This window comes from Sciurus carolinensis, chromosome 7, assembly GCF_902686445.1.
Source record: "Sciurus carolinensis chromosome 7, mSciCar1.2, whole genome shotgun sequence".
In the NCBI taxonomy this organism is placed as follows: domain Eukaryota; kingdom Metazoa; phylum Chordata; class Mammalia; order Rodentia; family Sciuridae; genus Sciurus; species Sciurus carolinensis.
The window spans coordinates 22,364,392-22,389,111 of NC_062219.1; the positions used below are offsets into that span (position 1 = coordinate 22,364,392).

The 24,720-nt window shown below is 41.1% G+C and overlaps 1 pseudogene; it reads right to left on the reverse strand.

Annotated features, from left to right (window-relative positions):
* Positions 1 to 13,807: 13,807 nt before the first annotated feature.
* LOC124989170 (60S ribosomal protein L35a-like) lies at positions 13,808 to 24,414 on the reverse strand (annotated as a pseudogene).
* Between the last annotated feature and the right edge of the window lie 306 nt (positions 24,415 to 24,720).

Genomic DNA, 24,720 nt, shown 5'->3' on the forward strand with positions numbered 1-24,720 from the left:
CTGATGCAGAACCACGGGGATGCCACAGACATTGCAGCTGCCAAATTCAGATAGCGATTTCCACGTGGTGACTCAACTTCTTGAGTACCATGTTCTCCAGTGACTTAGCCATTGCTTAAAATATTAATATGTCTCAGCTCAAAAGTTTGCATTCAATTGATTGATACTGACAGTGCCTACCTAAGAGAACAGCTAAGAAACTTGCTTTGTGTACAGATGATTCTGGAAGTTGTAGGATATAAATAGGTTTTAGAGTCACTGCCCTGTTTAGAGAAATGTGTGTGTGTGTGGGGGGGGTGATTATATCTAAGCTGCTAGAGTATCCAATGTTTGCTGGGTTTTGCAACGAACTGCTGAAAATGGGTGCTATGTAATGCTTTGGCCGATCCAATCACTGATAAAAGATCATGTTAAAATATCTTTGTGCTTTCTTGTTACTTGGCACAAGCACCTCTTCCTGTGTTGTATTTGGAATATAATGGAGAGAAAATAGATAGCCCAAAATCCCAAGCACTATTAATTTTTCTTGAAACTTTTTATTTGAAAATTTGTATATATCATGCATCATGGCCCTTTTGCCTGAATTGCTTCAGTATTTGATAGGCATAAGATATTTCTGATGTTACCACCATACAGTTAATGATTTCAGGAAATTTAAAGTTGATATACTTTATCACTGGTATTCCAATTTTGCCCTTTGGCCCAATTATTCCCTTTTGAGAATTTCCTCTACCCTCCCTATAATACCAGATCCCTGTTAGAGTCAGATGTTACATTGTGTTACATTTAGTTTCATTGTGCCTTTAACTCATTTAAATCTGGAAACACTTCCAAAGCCCTTTTAGGATTTTTTTTTTTTTTTTTTTTTTTTTTTTTTTTTTTTTTTGGTGCTTGCGTGGAACCCAAGGCCTGGTCCATCCTCTACCGTTGAGCTCTACCCCAGCCTCCCTGGCAGTTTTAAATAGCATGGTCATTTTGCCCTTGCCACCACCTTCACTTCTGCTGCTGCTTCTTTGTCATCTTCTAAATAATAGACTGGTCCTTCTTTTGAATTTATTTGGTGTTTTCTTATGATTAGATTCAGGCCATGCATTCTAGGTGACATTATATTCCCCCTTAGCATATCACACCTGGAGACACAAAAGGCTGTTGACTCTACTGGTGATGTTAACTTTGGTCCTGGTCCAGATGTCTGAGTTATTCACTGTATAATTGGTTTTTTCCCTCCATTGCAATGCATAAGCAGCTGTGAGAGAGGAACTGTCACATTTTTAAAAGAAAGTGCATTTGACACTGATAGAAAGGAGGGAAGAAAAATTAATGATATAAAATGCAAAGCAGCTATTAAAGTATTAGGCAACTTTTTCCCTCTTATGTCTGCCAGAATACACAAAATTCTTTTTCTAGTAAGAATATTTTAAATAGTACTGTCTTAATAAAAGTTAGCAGGAAGCCTCAGAAGCAAGTCCTTTCCCTCTTGACTTCCTCCTCACCAAAAGTATTAACTATATAAATTTCATTATGACTGATAGGATTTCAGAAAAATAGGTCTAAGATATTTCTGATATTGTAGATGGCAGAGAATGACCCAGTAGGATACAGAACCCTAGATAGGTAGTCATTTGACCACAAAATGTGAGTTTTCTTGGGTTTCCATAGAGACATCTAGACTTAAGATGCTTTAAGCACTGCTACTTAAGTGTCAGTAAAAAAATGGCAGAAGTCAGGACTTTTAAAAAAATCATTTTATTGTTATTTTTTAGGGTAGGTTCCCTGTTAAAAATCTCCAGCAAAGCCAAAGCTCGTCCTTCCCAGGCATTCTGCATCAGCTGGCCTTGAGTAGCCCCAGGGAAAAGAGACTTCAGCAATTGGTTTCCCTGCCTTTTGGCCGAGGAATGAGACGGCTCTGACTTCATCTGTGAAGACAACTGCCAGCTAGTTCCTTACTTCATAAATCGCTAATTGTGTGTGGCGAGGAGAGGAGTGATGGGCCACGTTATTTTTATGGGTGAGACTGGCATAAATTGTGGTGAGATTCAGTTTGACAACTGAAGGGGCTTACTTTTTTTTCAAGTTGAGTTAATAAAAGCAGGCCCATGGGATTGCTTCTTACCTGCTTTTGAAGGGAATTTTTACCTGGCTAACCATGTGTCTCCATGACAAGCAAAGAGGCTCTGATTGCTGTTTGACAAAGGTTGTCCCCTTGACCAAACTGTAGTCAGGCTCCACACCCTCAACCAGGCCTCAGCCATGACCAGCTGCACCTCACTGGGCCTGCACAGCCCATCTTTAGCAGGAATCCTGTCAACTCAGTTTAGAGAATCTCTCACCCTCAATATCAGATCTCACTTCTCATCGCCTGCCTTTGATGGGAAAGCCCTTAGCTTGCCTTCAGCAAGAATCCTAAATTGGTTGAGCAAGAACGCTCCTACCCTTAATGTTGCCCCTTGGACCCACTGATCCTCTCATCCTGCTCACGATTACCAATCCCCACTTGTATTTGTATTTGGGATTGAGCCCTGTCTTTCTTCCTTATTGCAATATTTTTGATACCAACCACTGTAATTCTGAATAAAGTTTTCCTTGCCATTTTCACACGTGTCAGAATAATTTTTTCTTCCACAAGTTGAAGCATGAACCTGAGAATCTAGAATAAGAATCCACAAAATATGGCCAATGGGCCAAATCTAACCCCACATCTGTTTTCATACCACTCATGAGTTAAAACATATTTTTACTTTTCTAAATGGTTGGGGGAAATCAAAATAATATTTATTGACCCAAGAATCTTATATGAAAATAAAGTTTCAGTGTCCATAAGTAAAATCACTGGGTCACAGCCAGCCTTTTTTGTTTTGTGTTGTTGCTTTAGTGCTACAATGACGGAGTTGAATAGTGATAACAACTGTGTTGCTCACAAAGCCTATTTAGTGTCTGCCCTTTAAGAGCATCTGCTGCCCCTGACCTAGAGTAGATATAGGGATGAGCTTGGCTGAGGTGCCCATTCAAATTCTATGACTTTGGAATGGGATAATGTAGCTCATTGTGCAACTTTGCTTCAGCACTGTGATTACAAAAAAAAAATTGTTTTATAAATGTGGATGAGAGATTTAAGATACTAAAATATTGTGGCTTGGGAATTTTTATTTATTTACATTTCAAGAGAGGCAAGGAAAAAAGATAATAGACCATTTAATTTGGGTTTAGCATATATGATGCATTTTATTTATGATCATATTGAAAATGTTGCTGAGTATTTATCCTGTGTAAGAAGGATTACCATAATGTCAGCAATCTATCAAACTCCTTGAAACACCCAGAGCGTAAGCAGAAACCATCTCCATACCATCCTCACTACCACTTCCCCATTTTTCTCTACAATGGGTTTGTTCACCCTCAGATGCTAGAACACATACAATGGGTTTGAGGAAAAGACAATAAGAAGAAAAGAGAAAAAAACCTTATTAGGTATTTAATTCCCCACCTAGCACTGAGTTCAGGAAGCCTTAATATGTATGATGACCAGTTACAATGTCTGGATGCGAGGGCGCTATGGGACTTGGAAAGGTCTGTGAGAGGAGAAGAGGCCACGTATGCAGTGAGAGTGGGAGGAAGGAACATGATGTGAAGACACAGGGAAGGGACACGGGGCCCTGTTGTCATAATAACGACCCCCACCCATCTTCATTCTCTTCTGATGGATGGTCAAGAGGACCACCCATCTTCATTCTCTTCTGATGGATGGTCAAGAGGACCACCCATCTTCATTCTCTTCTGATGGATGGTCAAGAGGACCATCCATCTTCATTCTCTTCTGATGTGTGGTTCCTGGGGAACACCAGGTCCAGGTGGAGCATTGACAGGGATGGAGCTTCTGACACAATGGTCACTGAGCTGAGGCAGTGGGAACTATACATCACGAGGTAGGATTGGGGCTGTGGGGAGCTAGTGTGTCAGTAATAGAAGGTACTGTTTACCTAGAACTAGAACCAACTGTGTGCCAAGCCCTGTTCATATATACCTCCTAAATTCATTAAGTCCCAGGTTTTTAATTCTGGGAATATTTTAATAAAATCAACACAAGTACATTAAAATAGGTTGGAGATCATAATTTAGAATTTATATGTATCATTAATATTATGATTATTATAATTTTATTCATATTATTATATAATTACATATTATATACTATATTTAAGTTTTTATAGGAATTTTACTCAGCTATTTTCCTGATGTGACCAAAAAACCTGACAAGAACAATTAGAGGAAGAAAAGTTTATCAGTTCATAGTTGGCCAACTCCATTCCTTGAGGCCTGAGGTGATGCAAAACATCATGGTGGAAGGGTGTGTTGGAGGAAAGCAGCTCAGGACATTGCCAGGAAGCAAAGATAGAGCTCCTCTCACTGCAGACAAAATATAAACCCCAAGGGCATGCCCTCATCTCCCCAGCTCCTCCTGCCTACAGTTACCCCAGTTAATCCCTATCAGCGGATTAATGTACTGATTGGGTTAAAGCTCTCACAACCCTATCATTTCACCTCTAAACTCTCTTGTACTATCTCACACATGAGCTTTTGGGGTTCACCTCATATCTAGACCATAACAACAGGTGGTTCAACATCTGGGACAATGGGACAAAATGGGTTAGTCCTCTTAATCTCCCTGTGAGTAAGAACTATTATCTTCATTTTATATCCAGGAAACTGAGGCATGGGGAGATGAAATAACTTGTCCAAAGTGGCAGAGCACTAAGTGAGTCACCAGAATGAATTATGCTATGCCAATATAACAACCTTCAAGTCTGGCTCCAAAGAAAGGTCTATTTCTTTCTTGTTCCTCTCTGGTTAGGTCAAGGGGCGTAGACTGAAGGAACGCTAGGTGGAAGCTCTGATCACTGACTAGGAAGGAGAACACAGGTGACTGATGCTTTGTGTCTCAGGACAGAGATTCGTAAACTTGGATGTGCACATGAATCTCCTGGGAGAACACATGTTCTAATTCAGGAGGTCTAGAAGGGCCATGCTCAACTTTATGGTGGCCAGATTGTGTAATCCACCATCTCCATCAGGAGGAGAATTGGAGTATTTGTGAATATCTCCAATGCAGAGCAAAAACTTTGAAGTGAGGATGTGAATTCTGGCAGGTTGGATCAAGTTTATGCTAGTCATCATCCTATGCAGTCATGGCAATTGGTCCATTCTCTTATCAGGAAAGGGTAGCGCAATGGCACGAGGCCTAGGCGGGTAGCCTGCTGGGGCAGTTACAATTGACTTTTGTGACCCTGACACTGGTTGATCCCAGCAACTTAGTATCCAAGCCAGCTGCTCTTCACAACTCTGTGAAATGTTTCATTTTTATTTTAATAAAGTACCAATGTCTATGAATAATGATTATTTCTAAATTAAAAGCATACCTTCAGATCAATTCAAGCCTTCCCATGTACGTTCTTCTCTAAACTTCTACCTTCCTTTCCTATTCTGAAGAAGGCCTGGGGTTAAAGGCAGCCTCCAGGGAATTGTGCAGGATCCTAGGAGTGCCCAGGGATGTGTGTCTGCAGTGTACACTGGGCCTTGTGTATGTTTGCTGCAAGCTGCTAGAGTGCTGGCCTGGGACAGCCCCAGGCTTGCAGTCAGCATAATAAACTTGCTTCCATATGTTGTGGCAAAGAACTATGCAGGTATGAGCCTGCAACCTATAACCATAACTGGGAAATTCTGATATCACCATAAATGATTGAGTGGCCTAGAGGTGAGTGGTGAATCTGAGGCCAATTTTGTTGAAGTCTTTAAATAGAGCACAGTGGACTGAGTTACCTAGAGGGATGCCAAATGACCATCACATCACTTTTGACCTTCTAATGCCCAGCAGACTCTGTTCTGGGTCCTCCAACTGTCCATTTTGCTGTTGGTTCTCAGGCTGGAGTGCAGAGGAACCCTTAGATACCTGGGCTTAAGCAAGGCTTTGCTTTGCCTTATGGGAAACCTGATCTTCAGATGATACCAGGAATGAAAGGATTTTGTTCTTCCTTTTTTTAAAAAAGAAATTTCTCCCCACAGAGAGAAATAGCACTATATTTCAGTTTTACATAATAAGTAGTTGTGAGATAAGATTTCAGAATTAACCCACAGCACTAGTTGAATCAGTCAGCACTTTCGCTAAATGTGAAGGAGAAAATTTCAGCTAAATGTGAAAAAGAAAAATTTAGCTAAATGTGAAAGCCTTCGCCGCTTTTCTTTTGGATAATCAAGTTTGCCATGTTGCAAAAAGCTTTCACCTCTGTCCACTTGTTCTGTTATTAATCATGGGAAGAGCTGGTCAGGTTTTGGTTGTTTCTCCAGAGATACTTTTATCATGTAATGCTGATAGTTTAGTTAAAATATGCAGATGAATGCAAAGTTAATAATTGAGGGAAAATAATAAACAAAGACTTGTTATTTCCACCAATTACTTAGCTCAAAGCCCACAGTATGACTTCCGTAAATTAATGGAACAGATAAAATTGTACTGTTTGATCATGCTAATCCTAGAAAGTATTACCAATTATCTCTCTTGGCTGTTAGCACCCCTTAATCCATTAGTAATCCTGACTATGGAGGAAAGTGCTTTCCTCTTTAGATCCAACCTGTGCTGGCCTTGGTAAAAAGTCATTTCCTTCCATGCTATTTCTGTATTGGAGGCCTAAATAAATTAAGGATGTCCGATTTTTATGTCAGCAATGTTACCATTATGATTCAAATACTAAACACTTTCAGGAAAGTTTTGATTTCCTCTTGAACTGAGAGGAATCCCATTTTCTTGGTGATGAGCTCTCGGCAGGATGCCCAGTGACTCCTTCCAGGGTGAATCTCCTCCTCTGGCAGGTAAGCCTGCTGTGTCCCCAGCATGCTTCTGTCCCAAGCACGGATATCACCATCACAAAGCTCACTTGTTTTGCCGCTCCCTTCAAAGTCCTGCAGTCTCTATGAGCTCTTTCCCAAGGACTCCAGCCCACAATGATCATTTTCTTCAAACACCTACTTAGTGTCACATGGTTTAATACTCAATTGGTCTCTAATTATAGTAATCAGATGGTAAGCTCCTCAAAAGCAAGGGTTTAGCTCAGTGCTAGGCCCAGAGGCAGTTTTAGCGAATGCTCACTGAGTGATGGATTTGCAGTTCTGGATGCTTTCCAGTCAGCAGGACAAATGCATGAATTAGCACTGCCGCCGGGACTCTGTCATGGATTCCTGAGCAGGCCCTCTGTCCACCGTCACTTCTGCAATGTTGCCAGACGACTGGGCAGCCGAGGTAGCACAGCGTAGATTCCAGATGTAATCTTCCAGTTCATTTCTGCTCATAGGAAACCCACATTTTGAAGCTGGGCTTGCAATCTCCCATTTTTGGGTTTGAGAAGTCGAGATGTAAAAAGTAGAGGGGCAGAGGGCTACAATGTTTCTGCCTGCTGTGCTAGAAGCTGACTTTCCTGTGGAGGCATAAAAAAATAAAGAGAGGACACATTGCATATTTAACAGCAAGTCAAGTGCTGTGTGGAGATTTATATAACTCTTGCTAGATTAGTCCAGAAGCTGGGTTAATATTTTAATCATATTCTCTTGACAGGAATAGGCAGCTGGTGAAATTGTTGGAGGTGACATGCCAATCTACATAGAAACCAAGTGTGGCTTGGAGACCACCATGGAAATAATAACTCCAGTCATTAAGTGGAGAATGAAAGGGAGAAAGAAACCAGATAAGTTTTCCGGGATCAAGAAGTTATTTTTATTATAAACTAACCTTAGGAGACCATAGGCTTTATTATTATTTTAACATTTAAATTTGAATACTGACGGCATTATCTCTTCACAGTGATTACTCTTGGCAACAGCAAGTTAGTGATGAGGGCGATAGAACATCCTTCATCTTTGTTTTCTAAGTTGCCATCTGAACCGCGTCTGTAAGCTCCATTGTGTGGGCAAAGCATAGCAGGAACACGAGGCACAACTCAGGTCTGCATGCAGGCTTGCTCTGTCCTGTGAAGACTCCCCAACGCCTAAATTCTAACCATTGGCAGAAATTCACTGGCATCATTCCCTGGAAGGAAAAGGACTTAGTTCCCCCGCAGACCTGGATAATACCAGATCTTTACAGTGGTCGCTGACACTAGCAATAAGGGTCTGGATTGTATTGTGTGGGGGGCTCTGGGAAATGCTGTCCTTTGCTTGGGAACTACCATAGGTGGCAATGGACGTTTGTATTTTTATTTGGGAATTTGTTTGTGCTTCTGAATTTTATGGGATTAAGGCGGGTGCTGTGATATTTTCATGTGTTCTGTTGACCCTTGGGTGTTTTCGAAAAGAGGGAAATGAATATCTCAGGACTGAAATAATCCATGGCTGGAGGTGCTAAGGCTCTTTTCCAGCTATGTTAGCAGAGGATCAGGGTGCATCTGCTCAAGCAGGGACCCCGGATTCTACCCACACCGCCAAATACATCCCTTCTGCTTGTAACCAAGCCAGGAAAGGGAAATAGTAAAGGGTAGAACTTTGGACTGAGATTTCTTTGTGGGAGCAGCAGATTGAATTGATAATGGGAGAAAGTTTGTATTGTTAACTTTTATAAGGTGGCAGTAATTTCAGGAATTTTATGGTGTTGGCATATGATTTGGGCCTTATTTTCATCTGGTGCTCATTGTTCACCCTGCTGGGTGGGTAGCATTGGCTGAGAAGGATCGAAGATGAGGAAGAGACTCAGGGCTGACTTTAGCCACTGGCATTCACAAAAGTCCCGAGGGATGAAATAACTGTCTCTTTGACTTCTAGAGACCAGAGAGGAGGAGAAGGAAGAACCCAGACAGGAGGTGGCTCCAGGGAGAAGAGAGTGAGAACTTGGGCTTCTCCCCTGACCTCCCTACCTGAGGAGGACAGCTACACTTAGGGTAGACTATGGTTCTGTCACTGACTCCACTAAATTAATAATAAATAGAAAAAAAAAAAATGGAAGAACATTGGTGTCCAGGGGAAGGAGAATCTGCCCATACCCTTGGCTGATGAGGAGACGGTCATTTGATCTGTCTGTGTGCTCTCAGGCTACAGTGTAAAGTTGGAAGTCACTCTGAAAATTTTTCTCCTAAGAGTCTGGGTGGGTGTTGTGGAAGCAGCAGAGAAACCTCGCTCTTGGCATCCATCCAAACTCCTGGCCCTCTTTTTGTCCCTCATGGGTGTGGCCTTTGCCCACATTGGAGCGTGAAATCTGAGACTCGGTTTTTGATTCATATCTCAAATGGCTATAAGTGATTCAGTGCTAGTGACCTGTCTGGAAGTAAGGCGTCCTAGGCTCAACAAGCACGGATACCCGCGTGGTCCCCAGAATTGAGCAAAACTGCAAATGGAGCTGAGAGAAGGCAGACTCTTCTGTTAGAATAAGTAGGAATAGCTAATATTTACTGACTGTTTATTGTGTGTCAGGCACAGCTCTAAGGAGCTTTGCAGCTCTAATTTTATAGGATCCCTGAACAGCCTTGGGAGGTTACTGTTCTCATCCCCACTTAAGGAATGAGGTAAGAGAGGTTTATAAAGTTTAACTTGCACAAGATCACAGAGGGGCAGAACCAGAGTTTAAACTCGAGGTCTCCCATTTCTTACCCATCATACGGAGCTACTCCAAGAAGATTTACAAATAGGAAAAGAACAGAGGCGGTTAATGAATGTCGTTCCCTGCCCAGTCCCTTCCTTGACAACAAAACACCACAGCTTAGATTTATTCATGAGACCAGGCTTTGGGGCTTTTCTCAGTAGACTGTGAATTTGAATCTCTTTACTCCTGTGTGCACGTGTGGGTGGGTGGGGGTTGTTTTTGCTTTTTAAAATTTCAACAAAATAAATATTCTAGGAAGAGAAGAACTGTTTAACTTTACAAGGATATTTAGAAGCTTAAAAAGTACAATGGGATCATCATTTTGGACCTTTACAAAACACTAAAAATGACTGATTCTGTTAAACTTGTCCATGAAATGTGTTTTTCAGAATTCACAAATTTCCCAAACGGTTGCCTCTTCTGAAACTGTTTCTCCCGAAGAATGACACATTAGCATTGTTGTTGTTATTATTAGGTACTGTGTGAAGCCATTTCCATGTATTTTCCACTTAATTGGATACATGTATGATGAGTATTACTATTGTTACAGTTTAGATATGAGGCGTCCCCCAAAAGCTCATGTGTGACACAGCACAAGAATTTTCAGAGGTGAAACAATTAGATTACGAGAAGTGTAGAAGTGTAATCTAATCAGTGGATTAATCCATTGATGTGGATTAACAAAGTGGCAGGTAGGGTGTGCTTGGAGGAAGTAGGTCACTGGGGCTGTGCCTTAGGGGTTTGTATTCTGTCCTTGGTGAGTGCAGCTCTCTCTGCTTCCTCGTTGCCATGTCCTGAGCTACTTTCCTCCACTGTGCTTGTCATGATGTTCTGCCTCACCTCGAATCCAGAGCTCAGACCAGGGACTGAATCTCTGAAACTGTGAGTCAAGATAAGCTTTTCCTCTTCTAAAATGTTCTTGCAGGTCTTTCGGTCAAAGTGATGCAAAACAACCATCATATACCAGTAATTTATTGTCTCAACAATATTGCATAAGAAAAAAGCTAATGAAAGCTCAGTGACATACAAAAATAATTACTTATTGCTTAAACGTGTGGTATAACAGGCTAAATGGATCTGCTGATCTTGACTGGGCTGGACGATGGCAGGGGGAGTTGGGCTCCCTGGAGGATGAGCTAGCCTGGCTCTTGTTGGCATGAATGGGCACATCAGCTCCACGTGTCTCTCATTCTCCACAAGTGGATCTGGTTATGTTCTGTGGGCAATGGCAGAGCTACAATCTCCAATTACAACTCTGAATAAGCCTAATTAAATTCATCCATTTTAATCTTCTGCTTGCAACATGTCTGTTAATAGTTCACTGGCTAAAGTAAGTCACATGGTAAAGCCTAAGCATGTCGGGGAGATCCTTAATGCACCCCAGCTCTAGGGAAAATACTAGAAAATAGCCCGGCCAAAGGAATGGATACAGGGAATGGTAATCTATGACACATTCTCAGTTTGCAGGTAGAGAAACCGAGGCCCACAGAGTTGAGTGGCCTCGGGTTACATAAATAAGAAGTGACCAAGCGGGAACTTGAACCTGTGCTGTCTTTCCTCAAAGCTGGAGTTCTTAATGATGGGCAGTAAAGGCAAGATTTAGAAACAAGCTCTGCCTCCAACTCCTTTCCAGATCTGAACTACCTTTTAACTTCTTTTTTATGCATTGTCACCACTGATGACAAAATGCAGCTGTTGATATGAGGTAATGTGAAGGCTGCCAGGAGTAATTAATGTCAGCAAATTCTCTGAAATAGTGCTAGGAATTATGATCTAAGACATATACAAACTTTTAAATCACTTCCTGACTTAATTTACATTTTGTATTCTTTCAGATCTCTCTCACTTGCCATAGGTTAGAAATTTAGTGAGTATAAAATCGTGTAATACTCTTTACCCCCTGCTCCATGATCCTGCAGTGTCCCAATCTGCCTATATTGGCAGTAACTATGATTTCAAATAATGCCTTGTACAAATTGCTTTTTAAGAAGACAATAGTAACATCTTTAAGGCTGTCTAGAAAGCTGTACATCTTAACAATGGACAAATATGCACTCTAAGCTGCTAGAAAAATCTTGTCTTGCTGGATATGGTGGCACATACCTGTAAATTCCAGCAACTCAGGAGGCTGAGGCAGGAGGATTGCAAGTTCAAGGCCAGCCTGGGCAATATAATGAGACTCTGTCTCAAAATAAAAACCGAAAGGACTGGGGTATAGCTCAGTGGTAGAGTATCCCTGGGTTAAATCCCAAATACCACAAAAATAAATAAACAAACAAATAAGAAAGAAAACAAAAAAAAAAAAAAGAAAGAGAGAAAATAAAAATGCAGTCTTTATGTCAAATGCCCTTTCCACACATGTCTAGTTTTACTTTGTGACTCCTTGCTATTGTTATGGTTTGGATATGAAGGATCCCACTAAAGACTCATGCATTGAAATCTTCCTCCCCATTGCAGTGACGTCCAGCGGTGGGGCTTTTGGGAAGTGATTGGATCACAAAGGCTCTGATGTCATCAGTGAATTAATCCATTGTTGGTAGACTAGACCACTGAAAGGTGGCAAAAACATAGGTATGTGGGGCATGGTGGGAGGAAGGAGGTTACTAAAGGCATGACCATGGGGACAATATCATGTCCCTGCCACCTGCCCCCCTCCTTCCTGGCTGCATGAATTGAGCAGTCTTCCTCTGCCACTCCCTTCTGCCATGATGTTTCTGCCTTGAGCCAGTCAACCATGGAGTAAAACCTCTGAAACCATGAGCCAAATAAATTTTTTTCTCCTTTAAATTGCTGTGTCAGGTAATTTGGTCTTAGTGATCAAAAGCTAACTAACACACTGGTCTGTGTGTGTGTGTGTGTGTGTGTGTGTGTGTGGTGCTGGGGATTAAACCCAGGGGTGCTCTACCACTGAGCTACATCCTTAGGCCTTTTTATTTTGCGACAGGGTTTTGCTAAGTTGATGAGGCTGGCCTTGAACTTGCAATCCTCCTGCCTCAGGCTCCTGAGTCACTGGGATTACAGTCATGCACCACTGTCCCTGGCCCCTATTGTTATTCTTTTTGATAAGTCAGTTTCAAAAGTAAGTTTTGGTAAGTCATGGCACATGTTTTGAAGAAAGTTGAAAAGCTTTATATCCTTCCATTGACCCTAGAAATGACATAGCATAAAGTGAGGGCACATTCCGACACACTGCTTGCCAAAAATGCATTCCTTAAGAAGAAATTTCTTGGTGTGCCCTTTGGCTCATGTCCCTCTGGTCCTGTCCTGGACCATTAACAATAGAACAAAGATAACTCCCGGACTCTCAGGAAAGGACATATTTATAGAGCTCAAGGACCACTCACTGAGAGTCCCTCAGTCACTGAGAATGTCCTGTGGATGAGAAGAGTGTTGGGGATCACTTTTGAAATACGGAGTTAGGGAGAGAAAAGAAAGATGAAAGGACTTTGCCTCTGGAAATAGGAGAAAGAACACGGCTGATGAATTTCAGCCAATATGTAAAAGATTCGGGCAGACTGAGAAATTAAATTCTACTTCCTTGTGAACATAAACACTTGGGGAACCTGAGTATGTGCTGCATCTCCTCACGCAAGCTCCCGCACTCCGAGGTTCTGACCTGCTCTCTGAGACTGTACACTCAGGGGGACCAGGGGCTGAGTCTTGACTGGTGTTATTATCACAAGGTAACCCAATGTGTTGCACTTGGCATGTGCTAAATAAATATTTATCAGCTGAACAGACCAGTAGTGAACTTGTACTTCTGGTGCGTTCCTCTCACAAAAGCTCAGGATTGCTTTTATCTTATATGACAAGAAAATTTAAGGCTAGAATTAAATAAAATATAATTCCAGTATTTAATTATGTCCCAGAAGAGAAGTTTCTCATTGTGGAGGAAAGGGAAAAAGGAATATCACTATAAATCGAAGCACCTTCTTCTCTGGTTTTGATCCCATCACATGACCCAACAGCAGCTTCTGGTGTGTACAATAGGAACACCAAGTGACATGCCATGTATGAGAAGGCTTCAGAGAGAAAAACTCCAAATTGAAGCCAGGTACCATCATTATATAAGACACAAGTTAAACCGGAGAGTAACTCCAGATAACTCAGGGAAATTGTACTAGAGCCAGAACAAGTAGAACATACATAAATATTTTTACAAAAACACACATCCAGTTTTATTCATATTTTAGTTTAAATCCTTGAGCAGTTCAGCGTCACGTGGATTGTGTGCCCGCCGGCCTTAGCAGAAAGGTTGCTTCTGAATTTGGCATGAACCATGACACTGTTTCCATGGGTACGAGTTACCTTTCCACAGACTACTCTGGTTTTGTCTGGTTTGCCACCAGGACTCATGGTGTCGTTTTCTGTTTTCTACTTATAAGCACAACTCTTGCCCAAGTAGAATTCAGTTTCATCTCTGACATAAACCCTTCAATTTTTAGGAGAGCTGTGTGCTCCCTTTGGTTCTAGAGACCTTGCTGATAGCCAACAAAAATGGCCTTGCATCACAGCCTTCCAGATAGATTTTTCTTTTCTTTTCTTTGTACTGGGAATCAAACCCAGGAGAGCTTAACCACTGAGTTACATCCCCAGCCCCCTTTTAACCTTTTATTTTGAGACAGGGTCTCACTAAGTTGCTTGAGGCCTCACTAAACTGCTGAAGCTGGCCTCAAACTTGAGATCCTCCTGCCTCAGCCTCCTGAGCCACTGGGATTGCAGGCAAGTGCCACCACACTTGCCTAGTTAGATTTTTCTTTTAGAGTCCTATTCCCAGCAGGCCAGATGCCCATTCTCCAGCTATCAGTTTCCCAGCACCATTAGTCCCACATCTCCATTCTGTTCTCCCTTTTCCCAGAATTCCTTTGAATCACTGACTGGCAGAATCTCTGGGATAAACTGGAGCCTGACTGGGGTATGTGGATAAACCCAGAAGCATATCTTTTTAATCTTATGAACAGCTCCAGGGCCTAACATATTGCCTGGTCCATAGTGATACGTCAATAAATGATCCTCAACTATAACAGAATCAAAAAATGATCTTAGATAATTATTCTAGTCCTTTTGTTTTACAATTGAAGATTTTCATGTATTTTGTTATCCTGCAGTTATAGGAACCACATAAAATAAACAGTTGAGTTGTTCAAAACTGCTTGTTGCTGGAACTCTAGTGGAAGTAGTGCTTTATGGAGATTTGGTGATTTTTATAGCCTGACTAATTATGTATATAATTTATGTAACAGATTTAGTTGTAAGACAGAGTTCTTACCCTTAAGAAACTTCCACTCTCACAAGATCTCATTAGCCACTCCTCAAATTAAACAGTAATAACAGGCAATGGAGGAGTCCTGGTTAAGTGTAAGGGCTGGACATTACTCTGACCAACTTCAGAGGAAAAAAAGTGTGTGATTTACAGAAATGAAGGAAATGTGGAAGAGCCAAGCCCAGGAAAGACAAAAACTCCTGTACCCGCAGGATCTAGGGGCAGGACTCGAAGTCAGGCCCAGCAGGCTGCACAGCCAGGGTGGTTTGCCTGTATTCTTTCCCTTCTTTGGTCACTCCATTCCTGATTCACAGTGCTGGGAGGGGAAGTCTAGTTGGCATAGCCAGGGACACAGGCTCACTCCCTGGACAAGGAAGGGTAACAAGAAAAAGCTACATGAAATGGGACTGCAGGTTCCCCAGAGTACAACAGGGTGCAGCTGTGAGATGCAGTGGATCCTGCCAGCAGTTAGGATGCTGAGAGTTCCAAGAAGGGGGACCCTGGAGAAGCCTCAGGGAATCAAGGTGGACATCTGAGAGTGAGTGGGAATGAGATAAATGAAGAAGCAGAGACTTCAGACAGCATTACATGAGGAGCGTTACATGAGGGTTGCAGCAGATGGGTCCACCAGAGGAGGAAGCGGTGAAGACAGAGCAACCTATTAATAAAGATCCTAGTAGGAAAGTGAAGCTAGATGCCAGGCCTAAAGGATACATGAATGATCCAGGCAGGGAAGCAGTAAGTGTGGATCAGAGAGATAACACACACATCCTGAGAGTGCAAAAGGGCTCCTGTGTGTGTGTGTGTGTGTGTGTGTGTGTGTGCGCGTGTGTGCATGTGTGCGTGTGTGTGTGTGTGTTTAAAGAAAATCAGAATAGTAAAGGATACACTGGAAGAAGTTTCTGGATGTGAGATTGAGAATCCAAGGAAAAGATGGATGAGGTCTCCGCTTGCACAAAGATTGGAGGATAGGATTAGGAATGTTGGGATATCAGCACAACAGTTTTATTTTAGATATGCCAGATCTTAGCAATTAGGGTAGAGGTCACGGCCAGTGAAGGGAGCAGCATTGGATGGAGACTCAAAGATGAAGGTGCTTTGGAGTATCCACTGTGGCCAGATCACAAAGGAATCAACAAGGGGTCAGTACAGGATTACCCAACAGTGTCTCTGCTTAGGTTAAAATTAGCATGAATTTGAGATGACTTTCCAAATGGCTGGATGGAAACTCTTTTTAGTTAATATGCAAAAGTTAGGTTTTCCAAACTTTGGAGAAGATTTTGAAGATAAGGGAATTTATTCAGGAATTTAGCCTTTGTTCCTAGACTTAAAGGATTATTGGAAATATTTGGAAGAAAGCAGAGTGGCGTATTTTGTTTGTGAGACTTTTTGCACCCCTTGTTTATAAGTGGAATAGTGCTATAGAAGTCTCTTGGTCTTATATCCTTTTCATAAAATAAACAAATTACCCGAAGCACCAGACATTTCAGTGTTTGATTTAGCACTGAAACAGGATCCTGTTTAGCCATACTCACCCTTCTTCTGTCCTTGCCCATTATTTATCCTGGAGTTATCTCAAAAATGGATTAAAAGAGAAAGCGTGAGCCTACAAGCAATCTTTAACCTCAAATATTTGATCTATGTCATTACATTTAAGTAGTTCAGAATCTGCTTAGAAAAGACAAACCAGAGAGTTTGGCTCCTCCTTGCCCCTTTGACAGAGTCAACAGTGTTAAGACTTATTAAGCCAGAATCTCCCCACGTCTGAGTCACCCAGCGGTGGCCCTTTCTCAGTTTGCTTAAGGCAATTCTTTATGACAGATCTGTCACTGAGAAATTAAAAGTAAACCAAATTGTACTCGCTTCAAAAGAGGCCTACAAATCATGTCTGAAGAAAAAATAATCACCCACTATTTATCTGTTTTGAAAGTTTAAAATTTCATGCACTGGATTTACTTATAATGGAGGACCTCGAAACATTAGAAGCATAATCTATGGGGTATCTCCCTGGTCTTCAAGAGGTCCCTCAGTATAACTGGGTAATTTGTTCCAAGGAGTAAGCTAGTCATTGATGTCACTCATTGTAACAACCACAAGAACAACTACTATACTTCTTGCTGGCTGAGTTTGTCATAAGTTCTGTACAAATATTACCTATTGAGAATAGCTAATCACAATATGGACACAAATATAGGCAATTGTATTAAGTCATCCACGGTTGATATCATTATGATGACCCATTTGAAGGAGGAAGCAGACTTGGAGAGATTAGGTAACCAACCTGGCACTGCAGTTCTTAAGCAACAAGGCCAGTGTGGAGCCTGCATCTGGAAGGTTCTGAAGTCAGGCCTTCGCTCTGGATTACGGTCTCCTTGCTTAATAAATGGTCCCATATGTGCCTGGATTCTCAACCAGAAGACGTGCACACTTGCTTGCTGTTTGTCTTGATATTTTTTAAATTAAAACATTCAAGCTTTTCATTTTAAATTAGTTTTAAGCTTACAAAAATGTTGTACAAACTGTACAGATAATTCCTATGTACACAGAGTCCCCAATGTTAACATTTTACATAATTACACTACAATGACCAAAATCAGGAACTTAACATTGTCATGGCTCTGTCAAGCAGTCAACAGACCTTATTTGAATTTCTCCAGTTTCCCCACTCACGTCCAGGATCTAAACCAGGATGACATGATGTGTTTAGTTGTCAGGTCTGTCAACCCTATAGTTGTGTGACCCTAAGAGTGGAGGTCCCTTGAACTCTGCACCTTGTCAGCTTTGCTTGTTTCATCCCAGTTCCTTGAGACCAGAACAGTTCCTCTGCCTTTCTTGGTCTTTCATGATACTTTAAAAAAGCATTGACTCGTGGTTGAGCACCTTGGGTTCAATCGCTAGAACTAAAAAAAAAAAAAAAAAAAAAGCACTAGCCAGTTATTTTTTCAGAATGTTCCTGAATTTGCTGTTGTTTGATTTATGCATTTTTTTGTACTACAGAACTTATATTGTAGTGCACCATCCCAAGAGGTACCTGAGTGATTTTCCAGTCACAACTGACTTTAACTTTGATCCTGTGACTTTAACTTTGATCCTGTGGTTGTGATCTCTGCCAGGTTTCTCCACTATAAATAGCTATTTTGCCTTTGTAATTAATGAGTTTTTGTAGGAGAGACCATGTAAATATCCTGTTTCTCATAATACTAATTTTATCATTCATTGACAATTCTTTCCTAAATATGTATTGCTATAGTATTTGAAATGGTGATTCTCCCACCATCTTAACTTCTACATTTATTCATTGGAATTCTATTGTAAGGAAAAGCTTTCTCCTCTTTCCTACTTATTTGTTCAGCTATTTATTGACATCAGTATGGATTCATGGATTCTTATATTCTCTGGGTTATGTCGGTTCATGTCATTATCCACTTTGTTTGCTAAATTGTCACGTATTTGGTCAAGAGAACCTGTTCAAGTTGGTGACTGTATCTTCTGACACGTCCCCATTCTTTAAAAAAAAAAAAAAAAAAAAAAAAAAAAAAAAAAAAAACCCTTACTTTCTGGCAACGGAAAATTTTTAGGTTCATCTTGTATTTTTCTTGATATCTCTGGGATCCAAAGAACCCTGTTTTCTTTTCTTGGAGAATGATATTTAGAAGCCGTATCTGGATACTGGATATACTCATCGTTATTGGAGTAGCATTGATTCTAGTCTCTCAATGCAGACAGCTAGAAATATATGTGAATTTACACACATACTTCCGTGTCTGTTTACTTATTTGTCTTTCTGAATATGTATTATATTCTATGCATTAATATCACTTCAAAGCAATGCCTGCAATGCCAGTTCAACCCCACAACGTTTATTCTAGATTTTCTTTATAACTCCTTTCTCTGTTAGAGAGAAAACTCAATCTCATTTGTCACAGTAATTAATATTCACTTATTCGCTCCATATTGACATTCATAGAGAGTGGTTTCCCATCTCCCTAGAAGTACATTTGTGTAAGGTTCATTTTATCTTTTGCCTTAGCTTGTATAATAAAAGTGCTGGACTGTGTTTTCAAAGTAACTTAGATTGGTTGCTTTTTCTCCGTCCCTTTCTGGGTGAATATGCTATTCATTTGTTATTATATTGATTTTTTTGTATCTTCTGCCAGCTATTGATTGATTGCCCATTCTCTCCAAATTGTCCCTTATCTCCAAAAGAGGCTTGAACCTTATCTCTGGAGAGAGGCCCTTGTAAGCCTGATGATTCGGTGGGTCCTGTCTTTCAGCCCTGTGTATCCTTTGAAGTTCTCTGTATGGCTTTTAGCTATCCTCCTGTTAGAGTTTATATTAAACCTCTCTGCTGAAATTACAAGAAACCACATGAAACCGCCTGACTGAACCCAGATGGAGATACATTTCCTTTGGATTCCCTTTTTCATCCTTGCTGATTTTATGTATTTCTCTATCTTCAATAAGTAAGTGATTCGCCACTATGGTTGCCAAAAGTCAGAATCATGTAAGAAGGCGTATTCAGAGAAGAGCCACCCCTCTGCCCCCACACCATTCTACACTGCTTTTATTTCCCCATCCTTTTCAATCCATCCCCATCTACTTCTCGGTATGCAACCAATCTCCTAAGTTCCTAGGTTATCTTTTCTGTATTTTTGTACTATCAAGCAGATATGTGTATAATTTCCCCCATTTTATGCAAAACACAGCATACTTTAATTTTTTCAACATTTTACTTTTTTCATTAATGTATCCTAGTAAACACATCATATGGGTTCAAAGAGATCCTTAACATTGCTTTTTAAAAGCTGTAGAGTACTCCATTGACAGAATACACTATAGTTTATTCACCAACTCTCCTAAGTATGAGCGTTGAAGTTACTTCCAACCAATGAATAAACTATGTACTTGTATTTTTGTGTTTTGGGAGTTTTATCTTTAGGGTGGATTTCAAGAAATGGGATTTCTCCATGGAAAGGTGAGTGCATGAATATTTTGTTAGTCATTACCAAATTCCCTCTAAAATGATCGAGCCAATCTGTACTCCTACAAGCAATGCGTGAGAGTAGCTGCTTTTCTCTAGCTTTGCCAACAGAATGTGTTGAGATATTTTTAAATGTGTGCTTATGGTTTTAATTTGCATTTCTTCAATTATGAGTTATTTGAATATCTTCTTATATGTTTGAATGCCATGTATATGTTTTTAAATGAACTGTCTGTGCATGCCTTTTTCCTGTTTTTTTTTTTTTTTTTCCTTTTTTCTGCTGCTTTTGGTCATTTCCTTCTCTTTAAGAATTTGTTAACTATTGAGGATATAGACACCTGGTCTGTGGTGTAACAAGCAAATATTTTCCCCATTGTGTCAATTGTCTTTTGATTTTATATGTTGTACTTCTGCCATGAATACATTTTATAATTTTTTTTTTTTTTTTTGGTGATACTGGGGAATTAAACCTAGGAACTCTCTACCACTGAGCTGTATTTCCAGCCCTGCTTCAGTCTCTTGATTTGCTGGAATTACAAGAGTGGGTCATGTTTTTATCATTTTTATGTTAGCACAGTGATCATTTAAAATTTTTTTTTCTTAAATTTGAAACCCTAATACCAAAGTTAAAGGTGAATTCACCCATGTTTTCTTCATATACTTGTACAAAATAGTTATGTTCAGAATCCTGATCAATTTGGAGTTTCTTCTTGTGTATGGTGTGAGGTACAGCTTTTATCTTTTCCCACTGGTCTGCTTATCTTGTCATGTGGTCAGTACCAGACTTTCCAACACAAAGGTTGACTGTAGGTGTTTTTGTCTGGTGGAGCTAGTTTCTCCTCAAAGTCGTTCTTTTTTTTTTTAATTGCTTTCTTGGCAATTCTTGCACATAGTCATGTTAACAACTTGTCCTCGATGGTTCATGTGATTCAGTTATGTGATGCTAAATTGAGGAAGCACTTCAGGGACCCAGAAGAACATTTGCATTAGCAGTGAGTGATTTAGGCAATGGGAGTCATAGCAGAGACCTGGGCACTGGAAGGAGGTTAGGGACCAAGCATTGGGAGTCAGATGGAGTGAGGAACATCATCGAGGTAGGAGGCAAACTCCAGGTAAGTTCCATGTCCTGGAACTCACTGTTGGGCAGAGGGTCAAGGTTAGATGGTCAGAAGGACTAGGGGGAATCAGGTCCCGACCTGATGGTGGTCAAGAACCAGCACGTGTGCTGTGGGAACCCACAAGTTTTGAGCCCTCAGGTGAAGTCAATTTACTTTATATATTTGAAGGAAAATATTCTAAGGCCTCTGTTCAAATAGCAATGTGGCCCTGAAGAGATTAAGTGTATCTGCAGTAAGGTTTGCTTTATTTTATTCCTGGAAAATCTAAGTTCCTTCTTGGAGAGTTCACCAACTTGAAACTAAAATTTCAAATGCATTTTAACCAGCCCCTTTCCCTCCTCTACCCACACATTTACCAAAATAAACAAGGCCACCCGACAAGGCTCTCTCTGATTTGCATAGCAGTGAGAACCCATGCAAATCCTCACATTTGGGGCTATTTCAGCTTTTGTGGAGATGGCAAAGGGTTCCTTTCTTTAAATAGTCCTGAGCATGATACTGAGGTTGGGTACTTTCTAAAGCACTGTGGCTCTAGAGGGAAAATATTTGAGGAAATAAGGTGCTGATGATAAAGGAACAATTGGGGATGGTGTCGGGTTTAATTTTTGCAATAAAGAAACATCCCAGTCCTGAGTGGAAAGTTAGAACTTGGAGCCTGGTGTTGCCTGGGCTCCTGCTTCAGCCCCAGCCAGCTCCTGGTCTCACCTGCCTCAAGGGACCCCACCATTCCCATCTTCCCCACGACAGTTCACTTCGGTACCAGCACACACAAAGAAAGCAGGATCTGACACCCTCTCACACCTGACTTGTGTCTAAGCATATGAATGGTACATGGTGTATGTTTGTGCAGAATCCAGCATAGCATATGCTCAGAAGCAGGTGTCCGATGAACCTTGGTTAGGTTGCAATAAACCCAGTTTGTCATGTCCTCACCCGCTTCCCATCCCCATCCTGCTCCACTGCCTGGAACAGCCAAGCTCCCCAGTGCAGAGTTCCAGGTCACGAGCATGGTTAGGTCAACAGGGATTGATAATGGCCAGTGGATGGTAGTGGGAGGAGAAGAAGGGGACCGAAGTTCATATCCACAGAACACTGTCTCTGTCCCAGGCAAATGTGCTGCAGACACCTTCCATCAGCTGATGGTCACATTAGCTGCACATGTTCATCCCTGTTTTCCATGGGGTCATAGAGATTCAGAATTTTTCTCTCCTCTGTCTGACCCAGAGCTTGTGCTGAATTACATGCCTCTGTATTTACTCGATGCCTAGGACAGTGATCGGCAAGTAGTTGGCGCTCAAGAATCTTGTGATTTAAGTGCAGCTAAATCGTGGACTTTCAAAGACTCAAAGCCTCACCCCTAAATAATGATCTTCATATTTTCAGGACCAGCAAGGATATTTTGTTAGCTTTTCACAGTCTCACAGTGCGGAAGATTGCCTTGTCTGACCCTGAACAGGATTTTTGACTTTTGTGATTCTGCTTCTTTTCTTTTCTGTGCCTTTGGCTGACCTCAAATTTAGAAAACCTCATAACAGAAGTTGGCCCTCTAGATTTTCTCAAAAGTCAGTCCATCCCTGAGGACTGAGCTCACTCTCCACTAAGATGCCAGCAAAGCCTGACCTCAAAATATCGAGTCTGCTGGTCCCAGCCGAGAATGTCATTCACATTTAGGGATTCTTCCCACCACAAGAGGATGATTCTAGATGCAGCCATAAACACTCTTGGCCTCACAAATTATCCAGGAAATGATAATGAAAATTAAGATGAGCCACTTTTTTTTTTCTTTATGACGGATTACTTCAAATTTAAAAGATTGATAATATCAAAAGTCAGCACTGGGCTGGGCTTGGTTGCGCACACCTGTAATTCCAGTGGCTCTGGAGGCTGAGACAGGAGGACCACAAGTTCAAAGCCAGAGTAACTTATTGAATCCCTGAGCAACTCAGTGAGACCCTATTTTTAAACAAAATATAAAAAAATGGCTGGAGATGTGGCTCAATGGTTAAGGGCTTCTGGGTTCAATTCCTAGTGCACTGATGTGAGAAAACTGAGATTTGAATATTGATGAATATTTTTAGATGCTCAATTAACAGGGTAGATCAAACTTTGAAGTATGCATATTTATAATTCAATTTTGGTTGTTTTCTTTCTTTCTTTTTAATTAATTTATTTTTTGCCTGGAATTGAACCCAGGGGCCCTTAACCACTGAGCCATGTACCCAGCCCTTTTAAAAACTTTTAAAATCTTTTATTTAGAAACAGGGTCTCGCCCAGTTGCTTAGGGTCTCACTAAGTTGCTAAAGCTGACTTTGAACTCATAATCTTTCCACCTGAGCCTCCTGAACTTCTGGGATTACAGACACGCACCAACACGCCCAACTCTCTATTGTTTTACTGTTTTTAAATTTTCTTTTATTTATTTTTTCTTTACTCTTTCTTTTCCCCCCTTCTCTTCTCCTTCCTCCTTCCTCCTCTATCTCTTCCTTCCCCCTTCTTTTTCTCTTTCGTATTGTGTTGTTTTGTTTGCTTTTTGGAAACTGTCCTGGCTGAAATGTTTTCTTAGGTGGGTCTCCTTGTGATGTACACCCTTCAACTGCTCTTACCTGTGCTCCTTTTATTCTTGCTTGCTCAGAGAGGGGAAGTACCCACAAACAAACTTTTTAAATTGAAGAACTTTCCTGAGAGCTTCCCTCATTCTTGGAGCCCCCAAATAAAGGGGAGACATAGCTTCAAGGAAATCAGTGGGCAGCTTTGGTGAGAGACCTCCAGCCCGGGCTGGCTGCCCTTCTGGGAGTGTGGACCTGGTCCTTCTCCTCCTCCCTGGCCTGCCTGGTTCCTGGGTCTCCTCTCCCTAACTGAAGACTCAGAGTGGTCACCTTGCCTGAACTGTAATGTGGTCCTCAGTCTCATTTTCCAGCTCAGTCAACATATTAGAATTTTTGGCAGATATGCTCAGTGGTTTTGTTTGGGGTGTAGACATTTGTTCCACTAAAGAAAAAGTTTTCTCCCATGTGCCTTGAGAGGGGTGTCAGGTAAAACCTTTGCTTCCTGTATGGTGTTTAACTGCAAATTTCATTTCAGAATCATAACGTTGTAGCTTATTTGAAATCCTTTTTGTTTATACTTTCCCCCGATGCTTGCTTGCTCATAACTGGCTCACGTTAGTCACGCACACTCACCCCAGAGAAAACATGTACTCAGATTGCTAAATATGACTGGAAAACACTTTTTCCTTGACTTTTTTTTTGGCCAGCAAAATGTTCCCAGTCATCTTTGGCACTTGGACTTTCCTCAATGGTCTTTTACGGTTTTCCCAAGAACACAACCATCTGGGACATCGAAGGAGAAGGTTCAACACTGAGATCAAGGAGCAATTCACCCATTTCCAGGAACAGCGACAATGCAGGCCGTACTTGATTTCAGAACACCAGCGAACCATGACGGCCTCTAGCTAAGCTGTCCACTGATGGCAGGTCAGCGGGACGGTCTGAGTTCGAGGGTGGCTATTTGTGTGTCCATGAGAGGGGAGAGAAACAACCATAGCATCCAATAAAGAAAGCTAGTTCTCTAGAGGACTTTTTTTGTTTTTGCTTATTTTTCATCTGCATTTTACTGGGTTATTCACACTAATGAGAAGACCACAGACTATTTGAGCACATAGGTTAAGAGTAGAGTGTGGAATCCAAATCACTAGGTGCCCTTTTAAGATCTTCTGGTTTATCCTGGTTTCTTACAGATCATACCC